The 24,440-nt window shown below is 57.3% G+C and overlaps 2 long non-coding RNA genes across 2 annotated transcripts; one reads left to right on the top strand and one right to left on the bottom strand.

The window, feature by feature from the left end:
* Positions 1-1,759: 1,759 nt before the first annotated feature.
* On the bottom strand, positions 1,760-8,144 carry LOC125172696 (uncharacterized). The gene is made up of 2 exons (XR_007154810.1): positions 2,805-8,144; positions 1,760-2,644 (listed from the first exon to the last, which is right to left on the bottom strand). It is a non-coding gene; the product is annotated as an uncharacterized LOC125172696 (long non-coding RNA).
* Positions 8,145-11,646: 3,502 nt separating this feature from the next.
* LOC125173743 (uncharacterized) lies at positions 11,647-19,044 on the top strand. Its single transcript, XR_007155137.1, has 3 exons — positions 11,647-11,901; positions 17,915-18,093; positions 18,955-19,044. It is a non-coding gene; the product is annotated as an uncharacterized LOC125173743 (long non-coding RNA).
* The last annotated feature ends 5,396 nt before the right edge of the window (positions 19,045-24,440 follow it).

The raw sequence follows: 24,440 nt of genomic DNA, 5'->3' as shown, positions 1-24,440 counted from the left end.
TGGTCCCAATCCAGTATGACTGGTGTCCTTATAAATTGGGGACACAATTGAGGAAATTGGGATGCAGATGGATACAGAGGGAAGTGAAGACATGGGGGTCGGGGGGGGGGGGGGGGGGGGGGGGGGGGGGGGGGACAATCATTTACAAGCCGAAGAGAGGCCTCAGAAGGAACCAACCTCAGCAACGCCTTGATCTTGCCCGTCTAGCCTCCAGAATCGACAGAAAACAAATTTTTGTTGTTCAAGCTACCTAGTCTGTGGTTCTTTGTCAGGGCAGCCCCAGGAAATGAATATAATCTCAAGGGGCGCCTGGGTGGCTCAGTCGGTTGAGTGTCGACGTCAGCTCAGGTCATGATCTCACCATTTGTGAGTGGGAGCCCCGCACTGGGCTTTGCGCCGACAGCACGGAGCCTGGTTGGGATTCTCTCTCTCCTTCTCTCTCTGCCCCTCTCCTGCTCACGTTCTCTCTCTTTTTCTCTCAAGATAAATAAACTTTAAAAACTATTAAAAAAAAAAAAACCCTACAGAAAATTAATGTAATCCCCAAATAGATACAATTCCCAAAAACCAATAAAATCCCTCCTTGAATTCTGATGAATCACAATTCTGGATTAACCCCGGAGGCAGCCCCACGCCTGGGACCGGAGTTCTCTATTCGCGTGTGCACCTCGGCTGGCTCTGGGTTCAGCTCGAGACCGCATTCTGGTCCCGCTCAGCTCTACTCACCCTGACCCTCTGGGTGAGACCAGCAGGCTGGAGCGCCTGTTCTGTGCCAAGACCTCTTGGAAAACGGGCACCCAACTCCTGATGTGGGATGACAGAGTCCTCGTGACCTGAAGCCTGAAGGCCTACGGAAGGCTGACAGTCACAAACAGCTACACAGTTCATGGGGCCCTTGTCCAAAAATTAAAAAAAAAAAATTTTTATGTTTATTCATTTTTGAAAGACAGAGACAGAGCACAAGCAGGGGTGGGGCAGAGATGGGGGGGCGGAGGGGGGGGGACACAGAATCTGAAGCAGGCTCCAGGCCCTGAGCTGTCAGCACAGAGCCCGACGCGGGGCTCGAACTCACGGACCGCGAGATCATGACCTGAGCCGAAGTCGGACGCTCGACCGACTGAGCCCCCCAGGCGCCCCCAAAATTATGACACATTTCAATTTGGCCACAGTCCAAAGGCAGGGCCAGCTAAAGACACAGATGCCACACCATGAAGCCGACCCTGATGTTAGGGAAGGCCAAGTGTCCGGGGCACAGGGATGTCACCAGGAGCCACTGACTTATGTGGGTGCCCCCAAATCGACGGCCAGGAGCACGTGCGTGTGCGCACGCGTGTGAGGAGAGACGCGGAGAGGCAGAAGTAGCCCTTCTTTGTCCCAGTCCATTCTCAACTCATTCCCGGAGTCAACACTGCTCTGCCTGTCTCCACGGGAGTTCTAGAAAGACAAAGAGCTAGATGCACATCCAAGTCCGTATCTTCCACTGTCAGATACAAAGATACCAGCGGATATCCTACGTTAGCTGCTCGAAAGACTGCAGAATAAACCGTCACAAAGACACGTTTTCTCCAAAGATCGGAATGGAAGCAAAGCCTCCAGTTTGTTTCCTTCCTTCGTATCCGCGAACTCGGGCCGGGCACCGAATCTGAGAGGCACCACCTTTCTGGCTTCTCTGCTGGCATAATGGAGAGCAGAGGTGGCTACGAAAAGAGGTCACTCGCAAGTAATTTTGGCTGCACTCAAACGAACCGGCCCGTTAGAATCACAATCCAAGAGCGTGGTCCCTTTAATTTAGAAAACAAACAAACAAACAAAAAAATTCAAGCTCCTGAATTAACTGGTGGGGCTGGGAGAAGGCGGGCATTCTTCACTTCCGCCCGAAACTAGGAAAAATGTGAAGACTTCGGCTCCAAAGCCATCCCCAATGCTGCCTTGGTCAACAGCTCTGGGAGCTGAGCGTTGGTCGGTCACCGCGGCTGGCATTCCAGACATCCCACGGCCCCCACTGCAGCCCACGCCCAGCTCCACGGGCCTGGGGAGCAGAGAGGGGAATCTGTGGCCAAGGAGGCATGGGCGTGGCCAGTCCCAAGTGCATTACAAAGGGACCCTCTCCCCTCTGAGCCCTGGAGAAGAAACAGAAGGAGTCCCCCCCCCCCCCCCCCCCCCCCGGAATCCGATTTGCTAAAGCGAGCCTGGCGGTCCACTTTGCTCTCGAGCACTGAGAGGGAGATGACCAGCTTGGACCCGAGGAGGTGTGTCAAGGCCAACGTTAGACTCCAAGTCTCAGAAAACCTTTCTAAGGGGTCTTCTGGCTTACATAAAGGGGTCAAGATGGAAACGGGCTCAGCTCCCCTTCGGTTGCTAGGAAGCACGGAGGCAGGTGAGACAAGAGAGCCACTACATGGGGTCCAGGCAGGCGGGCCGGAGCAAGGGCGGTGCCCCAGGCAGTGGCCGGAGGACGAGCAGAGGGGGCGTGCGGAGGCCGGGGGGGTCACAGCAGGTGCTGTCCTCGGTCTGCATCAAAGGTACCGGAAGCGCCATCACCTCGCAGACCCTGGAGGCCCGTCTCAGCCAGGGGGACCAGAGGAGTAACCACCGACATCTGGCTTCACCTCGCGGACGTGTGTGAATTCCTGCAAACACTAGACTGGAGGACGGAAACGATCAGTGGGACGGGGAGCTGGAGTCCTCACGGCTCAATCAGAGAGCACAAAGCCACCAACGCGAGAAAGGCAAGGACCAAAGGCTGCTTCGGTGGCCACTGTCAAAGCACAGGCCCGCTGATGGGTTATTCACCCCAGGCTCACCGGAGGCCAAGGATGCGCTTTGTGGTCCAAGACCGACAGAAGCCACCACTGTGTCTTTGCTCTCCGTCCTCCGGGGGCTTGGGTCCACTTCGTGTTGCCATGGCAATCCAGCCGGCCGCACGGTCCGCTGGACCCGAAGCCGGCGTCCGCAGGGAGGGCCGAGAGGACCCAGAGAATTCGACTCTCTTTTAGCTGAGCTCCCGTGGAGGCAGCTTCCTGATCCGCCACCGGGGCGGAAACACCTGCAACTTCTCATTCCATTCCGGTCACCGTCCTGGGGCTGGCCTCGGCGGAGAAGGAAAAGTCTCCCCAAGGCAGCCACGCCTCCGAATGCCCACCCAGCCACACTCGCCAAAGCTAATGACTTCCTTCACAATCGGCCTCACGGGGAAAGAGGAACAGGGTCTGGGTGTCCGCAGGGTGGCGATGCCACCCCAGGCCCATCTCTAGGGACACGGGCCCCGGGTTAAGAGCACAGATTCTCAAGCCACACTGCTCGGGTTCAAACCCCGTCCCCCGCTTCTATCAGCTGCATCCTTTGTTGGCTTTTGCTCTCTGTGTTTCCGTTTTCTTCTCTCTAAGACAAAAATAACAGCAGACTCTTGCTCCCGAGGGAACACATTTCGGAACGCTTAGAACAGGGCTTCATGCGTCCTAAGCGCTCTGTAAATGCCGGCTTTGCTTATCCCTGTGTGCAAACTTCTCCCAGCCAGAAGCCTCCAGGCCCCAGCCTGGGTGCTTTTCTCTCCCACGAGCAGGCCAGTCCGGGGGCCCTAGAGGCTGCTCCCCCCGGAAGGCCCTTACCAACCAACATGGCGGAGCACAGCCGCCCACATCCTGGATCCGGCGTCCCCCGCTGGCTCCGGGTGCCTCTCGCCTGTTCCTTCCCTCGCGGGCCCCACAACGTGCAGCACTTCTAGGGCAGTATACTTGCTGATTGCTTCCTTCACTATTACTCACAACAACCAGCTAAGACACTGCCAAAGAAACACTCACAGCTGGCCCGGTCGGCGACTCGGGCGGCAGGCCTGTGCGGCCTCTCCCCGGGACCTGTGGATGGGAAGGAAAGAGGAGGAGGAAAGATGGGACGGTGGAGAAAGTGGAGACCGGCAACGGATCCCAACAGGGCCGGCCCACGACTCACTGACAAGGAGGGAAAACACCCAAGTCAGCACTTTCCTGGAAGAGAAAAAAGTTAGAAGAGGACAGTAGTTTAAAACCGCACGTCCACGCGGAAAGGGAGCCACGGAACAAAGCAGCACCGACTGCCCCCCCCCCCCCCCGCCCCGATCCTGGGAGCCACGGAGAGGGTGTATCAGTCAGAATTCTACCAGGGAAACGGAACCAGAAGGAGATACAGAGTAAGAGGCTTATTTCAAGGAACTGGCTCACATGACTGTGGGGCTGGCCGGGGCAGCCCGGCCAGGCTGGAAACTCTCCGGCAGGAGCTGACACTACAGGCCACAGGTGGAATTTCTTCCTCCTCAGGAAAACCCCGGCTTTGTTCTTGAGGCCTTTCAACTGATTGGACGAGGCCCACCCACATCATGGAGGATCATCTTTACTTAAAGTCAGCTGGTTGTAGATGCCACCCACATCTGCAAAATGCCTTCCCGGCAGCACCTAGATCCGCGTTTGGTTGAATCACTGGGAGGAGGAGGCCCCCCCGGCAGCCTTCTCACACACCCCGCAGGGTGCAGGGCACACGGCTTCTCCTTTCCTGGCTGCCAAACGTCCGGTGGGAGTTTGTTCTCTCCGTAGCCTTCTGTCCCCAAACGGGCGAAGCCATAAAGCCCTGCCTAAAAAGCAAACCGGACCGGACTTTTAAGTTTTAGTGTGGAAAACACGCCTCTGACGCGTCCAATTTTATCCCAAAGCTTCGAAAGTTCCAGAAGGGCACCTTTGTCAGCCTGGAGCACCGGCAGTCAGCTTTCCCGTGTCCAAGAACCACCCGGTGAGGTGCGGATTCCCAGCTCCGCGCGCCTCTGACCCAGCAGGTGTGGGGTGGGGCCGACGGCACCTTCCACGGCGACCGTCCTCAAGCAAGCGCGGGGGGCGGGCAGGAGCCTGAAGAACCCCCAGACTGGCTGGACCAGGCAGGGGACCCCCAAGTACTGAGAGCAGCGGCCGGCACGCCTGGTCTCCGCGAGCACAGCACGGCATGTGGGACGGGCGGGCCCTTCCAAAGACGGGGTGTGCGGGGCGGGAAGGGGCTCACGACGCCCGCTGGCTTCAGACCCGGCGCCCGGCACTGCTCTTGCCGAGCACAAAGGTCCGGTCGGGGGGGTGGGGGGAGCCCGTGTGCGTCTCCTGGACGGGCTGACTGCAGCGGAAGGTCCACAGCGCGGAGAGAATGTGGGAGGAAGACCGGGGGCCTGCTACGTCTTGGATCCAGGCCACCCTCGGGCTCCGAAGATGAACCAGAGGAAAACACGGCGCAGAAACGCAGGACCGGATGCAACTTCTACTGCTCCTGCCCCCGGTTTCCACACAGAACCCCGTTTTCTGAATCCAGGCGGTGACCTGGGTGAATGTGTCTGCCCATGGAGGCTGCTCCCCAGGCACCAGGGTTGATCTGGCAGCTATGGTGGCCAGGAGGGGGTCTTTCCTCTTCCTCCTGAGTCCAGGGTCCTCAGACAGAGAGGACGATCTTCCCAGTCAGAGAGGGGAGGCCTGGACTTCAGGGACCATCTTCCCAGTCAGAGAGTAGCCTGGACTTTGGGGACAATCTTTCCAGTCAGAGAGGGGACGTCTGGACTTCGGGGACCATCTTCCCAGTCAGAGAGGGGAGGCCTGGACTTCAGGGATCATCTTCCCAGTCAGCGAGGGCAGGCTGGGACTTTGGGGACAAACTTCCCAGTCAGAGAGGCGAAACCAGAACTCCAGGAAGGGTGAATGATCAGTCAATGCACGAACTCTGACTGTGTTCTACGAGACACAAAGCACGCCGAGTCAGCAGTCTTAACCAAGTCAGAGTCTCTTGCAAAGCTGCAACCCAAGGTCAGAGTGAACGTACTTAGATTTCAACGTATGTTCTCTTCTACCGAAAGGCCTTTGGTTCAATTACCAGCGAGCTTCTGTTGCTGAAAGGCCTGGGGCTCGGTTCAGAGCCCTGACTTTGCCTTCACTTGACTTGTCCTTACAGGGGCCCTTGTGAGCCCCAGGCCCAACGCCTCTCGCTGCACAGGCAGGGCTGCTGGTCCAGGGAGCCAGGGCAACACGAGGAAACCAGAAGTCATCTTTACCAAGGGAGTAAGCTCCTAGCACTGAAACTCCAAGTGCTAAAGAAAAATGGATTCTGGCAACATGGCTCTTGGACGTTCCAATCCTGGAAAAGGAGGTGTCGTCTTCATCCAGGAGATGTGGACGTCCACTCAGGAAACCTTCCCGATCCCACAGCACTTGTCTCGGGAAGCACTGATGTACCTTCAGCACCCATCGGCTACTGACTGTGCTCAACCCACACTGGGTGGGGAGGGTGGGGGACGTCCTGGGCCTCGCAGGGCCCGTGAAGACGGAGATGGGCAAGGAATCGCAGACGTGCCAAATTGCAACCGTGAGCGGTTCTGATCCTCGAGAACAGCACTTTTAAGGCGCCTGGGGTGGCTCAGTCGGTTAAGCGCCCGACTTCGGCTCAGGTCATGACCTTGCGGTTCGCCGGTTCGAGCCCTGCGTCGGGCTCTGTGCTGACCGCTCAGGGCCTGGAGCCTGCTTCGGATTCTGGGTCTCCCTCGCTTCCTGCCCCCACACACTCCCCTGCCAGGCTTGGAAAGGAACCCGATGACTTTTACCCCCAGCCGTTAAGGGTCCTCCTGCCTTTCACAATGACGTTGAAAGCTGGAAGGCCTTTTTCCGCCCTTGCACCGGCCTCCTGCAGAAAACCTGACCCGGCAGCAGGAAGGTGACGGTGGCTCAGAGGAGCCCCAGAGACCCATCCACGTCTGCGGTGACTTCCGTCCAGGCTGGGCAGAGACAAACCTGTCTCGAGAGTCGGGGCGGGGGTGGGGGGGAGGGTGTCTCAGGGACGAGACCCAAGAAAAACCTCACTTGGATGTTTTCCGCCTCGGAAATTACCGTCCGTGCATGTCTGGTGGAGCCGGCTTTCCCAGGAGAGCAGCCAGCACCCTGTTTCTCCCAAATTTCAGGAGCCACCTGTGCCTGCCTGTCTCTCCACTGATCCCGCAGCGTCCCTGGGTGAGCGGCGAGCAGGGGCGCTGGCTCTTGGGGGCCGCCAGCCAGAAGCCTACTGCCCTGCCCTTTGCCAAGCTGGGGGCTTATTCATCTAAAGCCTTGTAATATTTAGAATCCTTAGTTTCCCCTTTTCTAGTCCTTGCTAGATGGAGACCTGAAACAGCCAACTCTGGGAGACAGCAGACGCATCGATGGGGAGAAGAGCTTAAATGCTAGAGGACCGCCGACCTGGATGGTCCCTGGGAAAAGGGCCTGTCTGGAAAGTGCAAGGCCAACAGAAGACGCGAATGCCTAAAACTGCCCCCGCGTGAAGAACGGAGTACAAAATACACGTATTTTAGGAGCAAGCGTTACTGTCAGTTATTGACCGCCCCCCCTCCCAAGTCAGCAAGAAAACTGAATAAATTTAAAGTTTCTAATGTAGCAGGGGCACCTGGGTAGCTCAGTTGGTTGAGCATCTGACTCTTGATTGCGGCTCACGTCCTGATCTTATGGTTCCGGACATCGAGCCCCGCGTCAGGCAGAGTCTGCTTGGGATTCTCTCTCTCCCTCTGTCTTTGCTCCTTCCCTGCTTGCGGCCTCCCTCTCTCTCTCTCTCTCTCAAAATAAATAAATAAACTTAAAAAAATAAAATAAAATTCCCGGGGTAGCAGATCCTGGTTGGCTGTCCCCACATCCATGCCCCTCTGCTCCTACTCACGGGCTCTGATTTGGTTCGGGTGATGCAACATCTACTCCTCAGGCCCATGCCTCACGAAGTCCATCCGATGGCTCCTTCCCTTGCCACCGACTGGCTGGGGCCGGGCCTGAGGCATCACTCAGGCCAATGAGACGCGTGGGAAAGTCAGGGGCTTCGAGAAAGATTTCCTCACTCATCACAAGAGACGCCAGGAAAGGCTGGACGGGAGGGGAGCTGGCGGAAGACAAAGTCAGTACACAGAGGACAGCAGAGCAGAAACACGGAGAGAACCTAACTCCCTGCCGTCACCGGGCCACTGGACGCGACGCCTCACGAAGCTGCTCTACGTTTTGTAAAACGGTTAATGTTCTGACTACTTAAGTCATTCCGAGCAGGAGTCTTCTCTTAACTTGCAGAGGAAGGAATCCTAACTGATATATCCCGTAACCTAAGCAACTTGGGCATCACAGATGATCTTGGAATTTAAGGAAAAAAAAAAAAAAAAAAAAAAAGAAACCACTTAACAGAAACAACATCTCTGCTATAAAAAGGTTCAACGACAGCAGAAACCGCCCTCCCCCCCCCACCCCCCACCGTCCTCTCCCTGCAAAGCAGAGCAAGCGAGGGCAGTATCAGGCAGTACATGGCCTGGTGGTCACTTCCCGGTGCCCATGGGGGTGACACTCCATGACCGCAGGAGACGGGAGAGCACAGGGGCTGCTCGGAGGAAGATGCGAAACGTTTTCAACGTCAGACGGGACGAAGCTGATGTTTGCTTCGGGTGGGGAGTCCGAGCTTTGTTCTTCAGACCTGGGCTCCCTTCCCGTCTTCACGCCAGAGATCAGCCCCCCAAAACCGTCAAAGGGCTAAGTACGGTGGGAGTGAAAATGCCAGAGGCGGGTTTCCCCAAGGAGAGGTGATTTCTGAACTTCGGACAATTTCCAAATACAATCCGGCCCCCAGCCCAGCCCCTCCTTACGGAAAAGGAAGACCCCACCAAGCCCCGACAAATCCCTCCATAGGCTCTCTGTCTGCAGTTACTAAAAACAAAAACAGAACAAAAACTCTCACTGTTTCTGGATTTTTCTCATTGCCTTCCCCCACTCACTGGGAAGCAACCAGGCTCCTTAAGCAACAGGGCTCCGTAAGACGTTTACTTTTTCGAACAAAGGATCAGACAATTAGAAATGTTTTTCTAAGGCCCAGTCCAAATTTCCTACAAACGCAGTAAATCCTCTAGAAACAAATTCCTGATTCTCTCCGCTAATCCCACAAGTCTTTTTCTCAAGGTGTCAGTGTTCCCGGAAGCTGACAGTGAATCAAACCAGCAGAAAAAAATGAAAAGGTGGGTTACCTCCTTTGTGGGTTGAGGGAGGACCCGGGACCGGGGGCCGCGGGGCACGGGGCGCGCTCCACCTGTCTGACCTGTTGGGTTTGCGGCCTCTGGGCCTGGCACCGGGCACGGCTGCCAGGGGCTGGGCTCACTGCCAGCACCCGGGGCCCCTCGGGAGGTGTGCACTCACCTGCGGAGAGGTGCTCCCCACCCTGTGACCACCGCTCCTCCCCCCCGCCAGCCGATCGGCACTGGTACATCTCTCCTGAGTCTGAGTTTGTACCTAAACCTAAAGCTGGTGGTGAGAAAGAACAAAATGAAAGAGGAAGGAGGGAAGGGGAGACAGGAAAAACCTAGCTCCCACCCACCAACAGTTCCTCGGTGACGGTGACGGTCAGGGAGGTAGAGCTGGGTGGGACCAGGAGCCTGGGCAAGGCAGTCATGGTCATCATCTTCGGGATCAAATTCCAGGGCTGCTCCTTCCCTCTGGGCGGCTATTTTGGGAAAGCAGCTTTACTCCAGTAGACTGGCTTCCGCGGACACTGGAATCCGGAAGACTCACAGCTCCGCCAGGCCTGGGCGCAGGTACAGGCAGGGAGAACAGCGCCCGAGAGCAAAGGGCACATTCCAGGCGCCCTCGAAACTCTGCTCTGATCACACACAGGCCCACCTCTCCCCCTTGTCCCCAGCCCTGCTCCCTCTTGGCCTCAGCCCTTCAGTAAGGATCGCAGAGCACCTGGGATACTGTTTGGTTACGCGAGGGGGTTCCGGCTTGATGTCTGCGCCAGGGTGCCGATGGGCACAGCCGCTGGGGCTGGTGGCCTCAGGCCCAGCGGCATCACAGGCTGTTTTCTTGCCACCCGGACAAACAGTCCTCGGTGGCCAGATCTAGCCTCTCTTCCTTTGCACTCTCTGCTGCCCGTCAAGTGCAAGTCCGTGGTGAGCACGCGAGCTCACAGCACCGGCTGAGTGCAAGGCCACACCGTGCATGGGAGAGGGAGGCGGACCCCCGACCACTGCTCAAGTTCAATCACAAGCTTTGGAGGCGGTCAAACAGGCCAAGCCTCTGGGAGCCACGGAAGGACAGAAATGGGGTGGCCCCCAAGAGCGGTGGGCACACAGGTCTCCTGATAACTGGGGTTTTCCAGGGCAGGGGCAGACGCTAAGTATAAAGCCCCTACCAGGAAACCAGGACCCATTGCCCATTGAGGGACCCATTGCCCAGGACCCATTGAGGAGCAGTGGTGAGTTGGGCAGGACCTGACCTCCTGCCTCGGGGGTGACAACGCCCCTTCCCCAAAGGAGGGAAGGAGAAGGCTGCCTGGGCCGGGCGGGGCCCCGGGGCAACACTGGGCTCTGTGAAACCCCACCTCAAAGCCAGCAGCTAGCTCAGACCCCGCGAGGAGCCAGCTGTCAACAGGCCAGCCCAGAGGCATGCACAGCAGTGGGGCATGACCCGGGTGGGTCCATCCTGGGGCCTTCCTCTTCCTCCTCCTCCTCACTCTCCAACAGCCAGTCCTGGGTCACAGGCTTTCAGAAAATCCCCCAAGCCCCGGCCAACTTCAGACCGCCCTGGCCCTTAGATCATCTGCTAGTCGCTGGGCTAAGACCCAAAGTAACAAGAGAAAAATACACGTCTAGTGATTTCAGAGAACCGAACCGCAAAGGTGCTCACCGTCACCTCGGGAGCTCCCCGTGCCCTGAGATACTCCAGGGAAGCACTTACCGAACGGGGCTAAAAAAAAAGAAGGTGAGGGTTTCTACCCCCCAAGTGGTAGGCAAGAAATCTTTCAAATTTACATACAAAGCCCCACGATAAGTCATTTGGGATCCCCCAAAGTGGGAAGGCTGCTTGTGGTTAGAGCAAGCGTGAGTCAACGAAACAAACAAATGAGCCGGATGAGGTCAGCCTTTTGGAAAAGGAACAAAGAAAACTGAAAACTGCACCCAAGCGAGAGGCAGCTCACCATTCCCAAACGGTGGTCACAGAAAGCCCGTTTCTGAATCCTGGAATCCAGTGGTTCTCAATGTGTGTGTGTGGGGGTGATTCTGTCCCTCAGGGGGCATTTGGCAACGTCTGGAGACATTGGAGGTGGGGGGGGGGTGCCACTGGCATCTAGTGGGTACAGCCCAGGGATGCTACTAAACTCACAGCGCACAGGGCACCCCTGAAACAGAATTACCCAGCCCCCAATGACAGGAGTGCCATGATTGACCAACAGCCTAACACAATGAAAAATATTTTTCTCTCTTCCATAGAAGTCCCGGGCAAATAGTCACCTGTAGTCCCTGGACATGTCCCTCAGCCCGGCGGGCCACGGGTGGGGACCCCCTCCTGGGGTAAGGCTGGGTGATCACGGGGTCTGCATCTTTGGAGGGACCTCTGGGCACACACCCCAGCTCTCCAGGCTGTCACCTGCCGCAGGCCGGGGGCTCCCAACCTCAGTGCTTACCCCACTGGGGTTCAGTGCTGAAGGGCTCACACAGAAGAGAAAGAGAGGTGACAGTTCCACTGTCACAGCAGACGGGCTCACCCGCGGCAGGTGCTTCACAGGCATCAGTGACCTTTCACATACTTTGTCCCGCCTGAATAAATAAGAGCCTCGCCCGCCCGTTAAAGCGGTCTTTCTGCGTTCCTGACCTGCCAGCCCAGTGGGACAGCAGAGGCCAAGTGCACAGGGGTGGGGAAGGGAGAGCCGAGCGTCCACCTTCACATCCCACGAGGGCAGGGCACGGAGGGAAGCTGGGAGCTGATCGAGAGCCCCGAGCCAAGAGCAGCCGGACTCCTCCCCAGACCTGTGGAGACAAGCCTGGTGAGCCCCAGGGGGCCAGAGCCGAGCTGATGGCAGACACACGTGGGGGACACCCCAGCGCCTGGCTGCAGACCCCCGGGGGTGAGTCCCGCGGAGCCAGAGGCTCCAGAAATATAGAGGCTCGGGTTCTTTCTGGTCTGTCACGGGCTCGGCAAATGCTCCACAGAAACCAACCAGAAAGCTGGGTGGACAGGAAGGACACAAGCCCAGAGCTGACAGCGGCCGCCTCTGGGGACTTGGGAGCTGGGGGTGGGGGGGGGAGACGCGGGCCGGAAATGGGCCTATCCCATGAACTCCATCTACTTCGGGATTGTTTGACTATTTATAAGCGTTACTACTAATTTCATCATTTAAAAAGAACATTCAAAAGAGGGGCGCCTGGGAGGCTCAGTCGGTTGAGTGCGCGACTTGAGCTCAGGTCATGATCTCACGGCTTGTGGGTTCAAGCCCTGTGTCAGGCTCTGTGCTGACAGCTCAGAGCCCGGAGCCTGCTTCCGATTCTGGGTCTCCGTCTCTCTCTGCCCCTTCCCTGCTCGCGCACGCGCGCTCTCTCTCTTTCAAAAATAGACATTAAAAACAAATTAAAATAAACAAAAAGAACATTTAAAAGAAAAGGAGAAGCATAGGATAGCTCGTATCCGAACCCGCTTTCCCGGGAATACACCTCACCTGCTCAGGGAAACTCTCCCCTGTGGGCCTGCATGGGCTGCTGTTCCCGGTCACCAGACCCCAGACAACTGGCCCAAGTGAGACTACAAAGGCCAAAGAGAAAGGACAGAGGCGGGGAGGCAGTGCCTGATGCCAAACAAGGAAATGAGAAATACAGCTCGTGTGCCAGGCCAGGAGCCCGGGTGGGAGGGGGGGCCGCAGGCCTGACACCTCCACATCTCCTGCCAACATCCTCTGAGCGGGTGGCCGTCCCCGCGGATGGTCCCCTCAGACCCAGACAAGGTTCTGGAACCATCACTCCCCACCGAGGTTCACAATGAGGAAAGTCCTATGTGGCTAAAATGCCCCCCCCCCTCCAAACCCAAGCGTGGCGCCTCTCATCACCCAGCCTGCTCTCAAGGCGCTGCACCCCGCTTCCGGACCCTCAGAACCCAAGATCCGGTTTCCCACTTAAAACTTTGCCTCAGGGGGGTGCCTGGGTGGCTCAGTCAGTTAAGCGTCCCACTTCGGCTCAGGTCATGATCTCGCGGTTCGTGGGTTTGAGCCCGCGTCAGGCTCTGTGCTGATAGCTCAGAGCCTGGAGCTTGCTTCGGATTCTGTCTCCCTTGCTCTCTGCCCCCCTCTCTCACACACTCTCTCTCTCAAAAATAAATATTTAAAAATATTAAAAACAAAAAAAACCTTGCCTCAGGTCTGAGCTCGGCTCGTCCCTACTGCTTTATCTTCCCATGACTTCTCTCCATCATGAGTTCTGGGCTCCCCTCCCCTCTGTTACCCACAGCCTGCTGAATAACTCACACGTAGGTTCCCCAAGACCTGTTACCGTTCCAAGTTGCCCTGTCCTGCAAGAAGGACACAGACATCTAGAGACAAGGCCGGAGCTGGGTGGACAGGGGCTGACCCAACGGGACAACTCACAGACTCCAACATTCTTATGACCATCCGCTTCCTGCTAACATCAGTGGCAAAACCGGAGAGTGATGTTTGACCATAAAACATCACAATTTGGGGCTCTGGGTGGCTCAGACCATCTGACCCTTGATTCCGGCTCAGGTCATGATCTCACTGTCCATGAGATCCAGCCCTGAGTCTGGCTCTGGGCTGACAGTGCGGAGCCTGCTTGGGGATTCTCTGTCCCCACCCCCCCGCCCCTCCCCCACTCACGCGGTCTCTGTCTCTCTCAAAATAAACAAGTGAACTTAAAAAAAAGAAAGTATCAGCGACGAAGGCAAACAAAAGCTGCCCGGAGAAGTCACTTCACTGCCAGAGGTGCAGCGAAATGGGCCAGCGAGAGGGAAGCTGCTCCTGGAGCCCCAGTCTGGGGTCCTGGCATGCCTGCCGGCTCTGGGGGGCAACTGGTGGTCTGAGATGCAGGAAGGAAGAGAACGGAAGAGAGAGAAGCCGAGTCAGACAAGAATCCACGGCACTGGGCAGTGAACTGACAGGGGGTGGGGGTGGGGGGAGAAGCTACTTCTGCCCTCCAAGGGATGGGCCCCGGCATCAAGTCCGTTTGTCAGTGACCCCATCAGGACCCAGGGTCCGAGCGTGGTCAGACGGCTCAAGGCCAGCCTGAGAGACATTACAAGGAGGGCTGCGTGCGGACCCCCGAACATTGCCGTTCCTGCTCCCACACGCTGATGGATCACTTTCCACCTACACCCTCAAGTTCCGGACGTCCACGGACCTGGCCCGACCCCTGGTTCACTGAGCCAAACCTGCCCTCCGCAGAGTAACAGGCACCCTGATGTGCAAACTCCTTGGCTGGGGGGGGGGGGGGGGGGGGGGCCTCGTCCTGCTCAGGGGATTTTGCATTTGAGTGTAGAGTAAATTTGCTATCTGGCTTAAGCCAAAAGAACCAAGCTCTAATTTTTAAATGTCAGCCACAAACCAGCTCGCTGAAAGAGAGACGGGGTGAGGGTGCGGGGACGGCACAGCAGGGGAGATCTCTCTGAGATCACAGACCAGGGCCCTTGGCTAACGGATGCTGGCTCTCCTGACGCCCACCCCCACCCCCGCCCTGTGGCACTGGGGAGTCTGCCCTGAGCATCCTCTCTGCCAGCTTCACCAACTGACTTCCACTCATCCTTCAGGCTTCCAGAACTGCAAGAGAATACACTTCTGTTGTTGCAAGCCCCCCTGTCCCCCCAGTTTGTGGTAATTTGTTACAGCAGCCACAGGAAACTAACACACCCCTGGAGTCATTGATTAACTCATTAAACAGCAGCAATGGGGGTGGGGTGGGGAGGGAGGAGTAAGAAAGTCCTTTGATCCGCCCAAGTTCCTTCCCTTCCTCAGCAAGTACTGTTACCCCAATGTGGTCTTCTGTGGATATTCACACAGGCACCCCGACATGACAGCTAGAATTCAAAGTCTAGTAAATAACACAACGGATACTAAACAAAAGCAACGAATCAAAGCAAGGCTTTGTTTTCAAATGGCACCCGCTTCCTTACTATATTGCGGGGAGGGGGCAGCTTGCCCTTGAGATCCACTCATTAACTCGTACCTTACACACAGCACTAACCTGTACGGGGATGGGGGTTTCTGACCCACAGTCATTTGGAAGCAGAACTCAGAAGGGTGGAGAAGGTTTGCTGAAGTCAGAGTCACTGGCAAAACCAAGGGGAGACAGGTGAGGGGCAGAAAACGGAAGGGACGGAAATGCTATAAAACACGGTCCCAACACTAAAAAGCCCCACGCTCCGAAGCTGGGGCCTTCAGGCCATTGTTCCACACTACACAGCACGGCCACGGCCACGAGGGTTCAACGCGATGATCTGGCTCAGCAGGAAAAGATAAATTTGTGTTTATTCTGCTTGAAGCAGCATACCGTTCCCTTCGTCTGCCTGTCCCTGCAGTGGGCTCCGGGGTGGTCCCCCTGCCCACGGGGAGTGAAACCACGCGAGAGGTCCTAGGCAGAGGGTGTCCACCCTCTCTTCCCCGTTACCCCTACCCTGGATGTCGCGGAGGGATGCGGCCACGACTGTATCGAGCGCAGAAGCAGTTCACCAAAGTGCCCCCCCCAGCCACGTGACCACGGGAACGCACGAAGAAAGGAATAAATGAATGAATGAATGAATTTTAAAGCACTGACGAAACGTCTGAATCCTTCACTAGGCTCTTCCTTTTCTCCCTGCTGACCCTGACTCAAGCTTGATTTCTCTTTCATAAAATTCCTGGGACCGGTTAACCATGGAAACGGCCACGACGGTATTAACTCCCTGGAGGGCAGATACCTGCAATTGGGGAGGATCAAGAAAAAATGTAAGAAATGCGGCTTGGTGTCCTGGCTCTTTTTTTCCCTTTCGGCTGCCAACTGTTGACGTGACAAGAAAGTTCAAGGACAAAAGGTCCACAAATAAAATCAGAAACTGTGGGGGAGAGACCCTGGCGGGGGTGCGGGGGGCCGGCAGCCTCCTGGTGTCCACACCCGTGTGCGAGCCCCTCCCCCGAGTGCAGGGGTGACCCACGACTGGTTTCTAACCAACAGAAGAACGGCAAAGGTACTGGGACGTCCCTCCCGTGCTGCAGTCCAGTCCTCAAAGTGCCTGCACCCCCACTGCCGTTCCCTCGGCACCCCGTAGTCACCCCCTCTGGGCAGCAACAGGGTGCACACAGAGTCACTACGTGCATCGGAGTCCGGCTTTGCCACGACCACACTTACGCCTAAGTTTCCTCATATGCGAACAATGCGGACAACATTAGCTTCCTCACGGCGCCGACACAAGGATTAAATAAGGGGCTTAAAACAGCACCTGGCACACAGTAAGAGCTCAATAAATGTTCGTTACGTATGCATTAAGTATGCACCTTCTGCTGTCCTGACCGGACCATAACGTCCATGAGGGCAGTGACTGTCTGTCTCACCCGCTGTTGAACACGGCCTTCAACACAGGGCGGATCGAGGAATATGAGCGGACCAGCTCCCGTGATCCTCCTGGAGACTCTTTGAGGGCAGGAGTTATTTATTCCCCGGTAGGAAAAGAAAATGGGTTGAGGAATGTTCAATTCTTGCCCAGTACCCCTGAGGAAACAAGAGATACAATGAGGACCATCTCACCTCAAAAACGTTCTCTGCATTTCTCTGCTGCCTTAAAAACAACTCAAAACAGGGGCGCCTGGGTGGAGCAGTCGGTTAAGCGTCCGACTTCAGCCAGGTCACGATCTCGCGGTCCGTGAGTTCGAGCCCCGCGTCAGGCTCTGGGCTGATGGCCTGGAGCCTGTTTCTGATTCTGTGTCTCCCTCTCTCTCTGCCCCTCCCCCATTCATGCTCTGTCTCTCTCTGTCTCAAAAAGAAATAAACGTTAAAAAAAAAATTAAAAAAAAAAAAAAAACAACTCAAAACAAAGTTAACTTGACACATATTTAAGGACAAGCAGAAGTGTTAGCCCCCAGTACGGTAATTAGGCTTAAATGGAAACGATTCACACAAATGAGCATAATTAGCACCGTGCATACACAGTGGCAGCTCGCATTTCTAGAAGCATTTGGGAGAAGGTGTGATTCTTCGGTGCAGGGGAGAGAACGGGAGAGGCGACCGAAGCGTTGGCTTTTTTTCCACCAAATCAGTGTTGAATGATGTGGCTTATGAATGGCTCTAAGGGAATGGGACTTTTGAAGTGTTTGGGGGGTTAGATGCATTTCAGGGGATAAGACAGTCCTCAGCGGGCGCCAAAGTGGGGTGCCGGATTGGAATTGTGGGGCAGCCAGCAAGGGGGGGGTTACGCCCGAGACCGAGAGGGAGGAAACCCAGGGACAACTCCGCCCACTTTGCTAGAGGCCAACAGTCTCTCAGGGAACGTCTGCACCCCTCATCTGTGCCCCCCATCTGGTTATGCCCCGATTAAGGAGGGGGTGATCAGGGGAGACGCCTGGGTAGTACCCAGGGTGAGTAAATTCAACACAGCCCCCACCCCCAGCACCTTTCTCAGAAAATGATCAAGAGCTGTTTGTCTCTCCAGGTTGGAGGCAAGGGATGTTAATCTCCTTCCGGATTTGGAGACAATTCTGAGAACCACCAGCCTTGCAGAGATCCTGGAGGAGGGGTAGCGTTGCTTAGGGCTCAATCTCGTGGGCTAGGATTAAAAAAAAAATTTTGTTTTTTTAATGTTCATTTGTTTTTGAGAGGGGGGGTGCAGAGAGAGAGGGAGACACAGAGTCCGAAACAGGCTCCCGGCCCTGAGCTGTCAGCGCAGAGCCCGCCCCGGGGCGCGAACTCCCAGACCGCAAGATCATGACCTGAGCCGAAGTCGGACGCTTAACCGACTGAGCCACCCAGGTGCCCCAACGTGGGCTAGGATTTTAAACGGGCTTCACCCCACCACGGGTGGTGGGTTTCACAATAGAGGGGTTATGGGGACAGCAGTCTTATCCACTTTCATCTTTAATCCGTTTTAATTAATTTTATTGCGACATGATGTGACAGCCTCAGAACATGTCTAGCGCCAGGATCAGGAATCAACTCAGCCCAAGTCAACTAACCCTGCCCCCCACTCTCCAACCGTCAGGACAACTCTTTCTCCTCTGGATGGACGGTCCCTTTCCCCCCGCCTACTTTCCAGGAGGAGGAGGCGACAATCAGGCAGGAGTGCCCGCCCACAGGAGGTGAGGTGGGAAGCTGGGAGGAGTGAGTCAGCACTATTCTCAGAAAGGGACAAGCCAAACGTCAAATGACAGGGCGGTGAGAGGTCACTTGGCACCACAGAGGTCAAGGTGGGGCCCCAGGGTGAGAGTGGTCGACACCGTGGGCTCCAGGCATTGGATCAACCCCACAATGCACTGGGGTCAGTGGCCACCGGCCCACAGCCAGCGACTCAGGAGCGGGGGGGGGGGGGGGGGGGCAGGTATATTCTATTTGCATCAACCCAAGGCATTTCACACCATTTAAATATTTGCAACACTAGTTAGCAATAACAACAAAAACGAAAGCCATTTTTAGGAAGGGGAAGTTGAGAGGGATATTTGCAATGCAAAAATCAATCAAACAACTCCAAAAACCTTACTCAATACTATCGGGCGTAGAGGAAGGTTCTTCTGATTTATGAAAGTACTAAATATCTGAGAAAGAGAAGCTCTTGACCTCTGACGATGCCTCCCAGCTGCCACAGCAGCTTGGTCCACACTTTATACGCGTTGTCTCATCTATCTGATACCGTGACTCTACGAAGTAGGTCCTAACATAACCGTAATTTTAAAGAGGAAGAACCAAACCCGGGAAAGTTAAGTCGTATTTGCAGCTGCATGCAGCTAGTGGCAAAGAAGACCTGGATGTCAAGCCCTTGACCGGAAAGTCGTGGGCTTAATGGACACTGGGGACCCCAGTGAGAACCAAGGTGCTTATGAATGGAGAAAACCGATCTACACGGGCCGCCAGACCCTGGCATCTAGCAGCCTCTGCCTGGCATCTACAGCCAGACCCAGAGGGGAAAGCCCCAAGGCCAGTCACCAACCGCTTTCAACCCACAGGACTCCAGAATCATCGAAGCTGAGATTTAAAGAGGCCCCTTCCAGCCCTCCCCGGCTGAACAGAACCGAGGAGCGCTCCCTGTGAACAGAACCGAGGAGCGCTCCCTGTCACACAGCCTCGAAGAAAAAGATGCCCCGGGGGAACCTGGGTGGCTCAGTCGGTTGGTGGTCCGACCTTTGGCTCAGGTCATGATCTCGTGGCTCGTGGTCATGATCTCGTGGCTCGTGAGTTCGAGCCCCACGTCGGGCTCTGTGCTGACAGCTCGGAGCCTGGAGCCCACTTCGGATTCTGTGTCTCCCTCTCTCTCTGCCCCTTCCCTGCTCACGCGCTCGCTCTCTCTTTCTCAAAATTAAATAAACGTTAAAAAATTAAAAAAAGAAAAACAGATGCCCATTTCTCCAGGTGTTGGAGCACTCTTCCTTAAGGTCCGACATAAACAGACATTTCTGTTCCCTGTCCTAACACAAGAGACGGGCAATCCTCTCAGACAAGGCGACAGACAAGTGCAAACCCAGCCAGGAGTGCTGGAGGGCTTTGGGGCGGGACTGCGCCCACATCACCCTAAGGAGGGGAGCCCCACGACCTCCCTGCGCCTTGCTTTTCAGCTGTCAAAAACACACACCGTAATCCTCGGGCCCTCCCCACCTCACGGAGACCTGAGGACATACTGTCTGTCAGGTGTCACAACCTGGGCTGCAGCAGGGGAGGGGATGGGGCGGGGGTAGCAGGAGGGGGCCCAGTCTGTCACCCCCCGTCTGACAGGGTGGGGGGCAGGCTCTCTCAGTCTCTGGCTGCTCCTCCTGTCCCCCCACCCCCCCCCGCTCCGGCCCCCACGGGGGGCCTCAGCCATTCTGCTGCACCAGCCCTCCCTTCCTAAGAAGCCTCCACTGATCCTGTAACAGACTTCTAAACCTGCCTCTTGCGTGCCTAATCCTGCGAATGCCATTCCCTTCGGTGTACCTCTCCCTTCCCTCCAACTGTCTCAGAGCCCTGGCGGCTCTCCCGGGCTCAGATCGAATCCCTTCTGCTGTCACAAAACCGTCCTGGCCTCTCCCCAGCCCTGTGAGCCCCTGAAACCCCAGAGTACCTACCGTCGGATTACATTCCCCGGCTGCCCCGCGCTGCACAGCAGTCCCACGAGTTTCTATGCACGCGTCCATCCAATCTTTAGCAAATAGCTGCCATTTGCCAGGCACTCTTCTGTCACTTCCCTTATCCGTTCTGTCCCCGCTCTCCGAGACAACTAGCCCCCACCTTCGCGTAAACCTCCACTATCCCCTCCCTCGGCAACCTCCCCCCATCCTCTGTGGCATTTGGTACCAACGGAGTCACAAAGATGCCCCTGCCCTAACCTCCAGTTTCTAGCACCCAATACCATCCCCACTTGGGTGTCTGACAGGCAACTTTATCGCAGCCAAAATGGAATTCCAGATCCCCGTAAAATCCTGGTCCCCCGTGTCAACAAATGATTCACCGGTCTGTGCAAGCCGCAGACCCCGGGTCATCTTTGTCTCCTCTATGTTTTGTTCTATCCCCCCGGGGTCATCCAGCAGTGGACTCTGTTGGTTCCCCCTTCAAAACCTATGCCTCTACCCCCATGCCACAGCCCAGTCCGAGCCACTGTGGTTTCTAGCCAGCCCCCAGGAAGAGCCTCCTGTGGGTCTCCTCGCGACCACCCTTAATTAATTCTGTACATTTCTTTACCCAGCAGCCAGAGTGATAGTTTTAAAACCTAAGACTGGGGCGCCTGGGTGGCTCAGTCGGTTAAGCGGCCGGCTTCGGCTCAGGTCATGATCTCGCGGTCCGTGAGTTCGAGCCCCGCGTCGGGCTCTGGGCTGACAGCTCAGAGCCTGGAGCCTGTTTCGGATTCTGTGTCTCCCTCTCCCTGACCCTCCCCCGTTCATGCTCTGTCTCTCCCTGTCTCAAAAATAAAGAACAATGTTAAAAAAAAAAATAAAAAAAAAAACACCTAAGATTATGACACTTACAGATCAAAACTCTCCAAAGGCTGCTCAACATCAGCCTTTGGGTTTCCCAGGACACACAAAGCCCCAGATGATCTGGCTCCTGCTTGACCTCGGCCGCCGCCACTCCCCTCCGGCCTCACTGGCTTGCTTGTAAACTTCTCCAATGCGCCAAACGCAGGACCCTTCTGCCCGCAGAGCCTTCTCCTCGCCTTTATTCAGGTTTCTCCTCAATGACTTAATCCCTCCCTCCCCCATCAAAACCAACAACGCCTCTCTGCCACTCTTCACCCTCCGAGCCCTTCACGGCATTTATCTCCACCTAACGTTGCTTTAAAAGTTCACTGTGTCTGTGGATCGCCCGATTCCTCCAGCAGAAGATAAGCACCACAAAAGCGAGGATTTTCCTTCGGGTTCACCGCTGTATGCCTCACGCTCAAATAACGGTGGCGCGGAGCAAAGGCTCAATAAATATTTGCTGAAGGAACGAATGAATGAGTCCGTGCAGCTATTCTCTTATTACCTACGTCTGAGCTCCTGTGACCCGAGGTTGGGCAGCCTCCGACCAGGACTGCACGGTCCCTACTTTTGTCTTCCTACACCTCCGAGCCCAGGTACAAGGGCAGGTGCCGGGCCCGGATGGCAATCGGCTTACATAATCGACACAAAGTGCTGCCTAGCGGTCGGTGATGCAAGGGCCCGGGGGCCCGCGCACGTTCGGGATTACTGATTTGTGATGTGCACCGAGGACTCGGGGTGGGGAGTAAAGTGCGGTCCCTGTGGCTGCCATATCTGTTAACCAGGGGACGCTTGAGGCCAGACAGACAGCTGGACTCGGCAGGGCAGAGCAGGCCAGTCCTGGCCAGTCCTCAAGCTTGGGAAGCTCAGGAGACAGGCCACTAACCCACATGGCAGCAGATGGGCCCCCGGGGTACCAGCGGATGCTGCCCCATCGGCCCCCTGTCCCGGGACAGACCCCCAAGGGGAATACTGGCAAGTATAGGAGCCTTCTGTCCTGCCCGGCCACCCGTCTCGGCCATTACCGCACCGCACTGGATGATCTGGCCCGTTTGACCATCTAGCCGCACATGCAGAGTATGAAGGCTCCGGGGAGTGGCCATTTGTCCCAGAGTCTTCTCAGGCCTGGGGGCAGAGGCAGAATTGACCCCACATAACTTACCGTGAGCCATTCTGTCCCATGATGCAGCTCGTAGCATCCACTGCGGGGTTCCACTAATCCAGGCAACACCGTCATTCCTCGCTGCAGGAGACCATCGTGGACACACCAGGAGGGCGTCGGCCCCGGGCCTCTCTGCACAGCCATGCTGTCCCCTTGCTCCCTGTGCTCCACCAGGCCCAGAAACAGTGAAGGCACCAGAGCATGAGCCCTGTCAGTGCTACCGGACCACATCAACCAAAACCGGAGGGTGAGGGAGGGTCCCCCACATTGCGGCTTGCGGATCCGGACCCCATCCTGACCTGAAGCTCCCAGGCCGGACCCCACCCCGCTCTGGCCCCTGGGGGCTGGGGGGTCGGAGAGCTCATGTCCACCTTGGGGACAGGAAGGCTGAAACCCCGTCCCCTGTTCCTCTCTTTAAAATGCAGGCTGGCAGACTGGGCCCCTGATGTCACGTTACCGTAGTGGCCACAGGACTACTTTTCCTATCTGCTGAGATTTGTCACAGCCACCTTGGGGAGCTAGTCTCCACGTCCCCACTTTCAGGAAACCGAGGGATTTGCTCCCATCGTAGGTGGGGGAAGCGGCGGCAATAAAACCAGAGTCCCCATTTCCACCCCTAGACCAGCGAGCCCCCTTCTGCACCCACCGCGGAGAGCGAAGACGAAGGAAACAAACAAACAAACAAACAAAAAACCCCAGCCGCGCAAAACCCAGAAAAGGAATCCTTTCTCTCCAGAGATTATGAAATCAAAGAGCATTTTGTTGCCTCTTGGAAATTCTTCTCCGTATGACTCGGAGGCCACACGATTCAACAACAGGGTTCCCATTATGAGGAGGAAAGTTCCTGCCTCCTCCTTTGCGAACTTTCGAACGGACTGAGAACACAAGCGTTTACCTGCCGCTCCCCGTGGGACCGGGCGAGCCTGCGGCGCGGGCTTCCAGACCCCTCCTCCCCGGGGCTTGGCTGCAAGGCGCCCGCAAAATCTGGAGGTCCCCCCGGATCTGCGCGGCCACGGAGGGAAGGGCCCGGCTCTGAACAAGCCCAGGCAAGCCCAGGCAGAGCCCGCTGCTGGGTCCTCCTCCTGCGCGCACCACCCGGCCCCGGGGCGGGAGACGTGTCTCTCCAGCCCGAGACCCCGGGAGCCGGCTCTGCGGAGACGGGCCGGGCGCCGGCCTCTCCCCCACCTGGAAAGGGAAAGGGCCAGGTGGCGAACCGAGCGGCGCTGGGGGCGGCGCCAGCCCGCGCCCGCTTCGGGGCGGGGGCGCTGCAGGCGCCGGGGTCACGTCGGGGGGTGGGGGGTGCGCGCGGCCCGAGGCCGCGGCGGGGCGCCCTGGAGGGGGGACGGCGCGCGCTCCGCCGCGGGGGCCCGGGCGCGCCTCCCCGGAGCGCGTGTGCCGGGCCGCACGGCCAGCGCCACCCTTCCGGGGCTCCTCGCCCCTCCGCGGCGGGACCCGAGGGGGCCCGTGAGACGGCACACAGAGGCCGCGGGGCGCTCGCCGCGACGCCCAGCCCGCGGCCACTCCCCGGGAAGAGGGAAGGAGGCACCAACCTCCCGGGTCTGGACCTGTCGTAGCCTGGAGAGCTGCAAGGTCCCACGCGTTTAAGGAAGCCCAGGATTTAAGGGGACGGGAAAGGACTTTCCAGTGCCAGGACCGGGCGCCCCGCCCCCGCTCACCGCGCCCCCAAGTTCCGGCGCTACGGGCCACCGGGTGCCGCGCGCGTCCCGGGGCGCAAGAGGCGGGCGGCGCGGCGCTCGGAGCCGGGTGCGCGGGGTCGAGGTCGGCTCGGCAGAGGGGTCGGGCGCGGCCGTCCCGCACCGGGTGGGTGTTGGGGGAGGTGGGGGGAGGGGGACGCAAGGCCTTCCAGGGTTGCGGGGAACGCGAACGCAAACGCAGACGCGTGTCCTGGGCAGGTACGCTGTCTCCCACATTCTCGCGGTTTCCAGGCTGCCTTCCGTCTGGGGAAGGTCGGCGTTGGTGGGGACGTCCGCGCAGGGACGGCTCCAAAGATTCCCCTTCCCCTCTCCGCTGTGGGGATGGGGATCCCCGGCCACTACCCCGCACCTAAGCATCCTAGATCCCACCCAGGCCCACCTGGTCGGGACCTCGGGACCCTTGGCAGACAAGTTGCCCCGGGGCTCCCTCTGCAAGGGTTTCTGCCCTAGGGGTCGTTGCAGGACGGGAGATGGCTTCACGAGAAGCAGACCCTCCTTTGCAGACTCACAGACACTCGCAGGACCCCCTGTGATGCACCTGTGATCTAGCAGGCACCCGTCTCCCAGAGGACAAAACTGAAGGGCACAGGTCTTCTGGACTTCGTGGTGGTGCAGCGGCTCCCTGA

This window comes from Prionailurus viverrinus, chromosome C1, assembly GCF_022837055.1.
Source record: "Prionailurus viverrinus isolate Anna chromosome C1, UM_Priviv_1.0, whole genome shotgun sequence".
NCBI lineage: Eukaryota > Metazoa > Chordata > Mammalia > Carnivora > Felidae > Prionailurus > Prionailurus viverrinus.
Note: the sequence above shows the minus strand (reverse complement) of the source record. Positions and strands in the feature narration are given on the sequence as shown.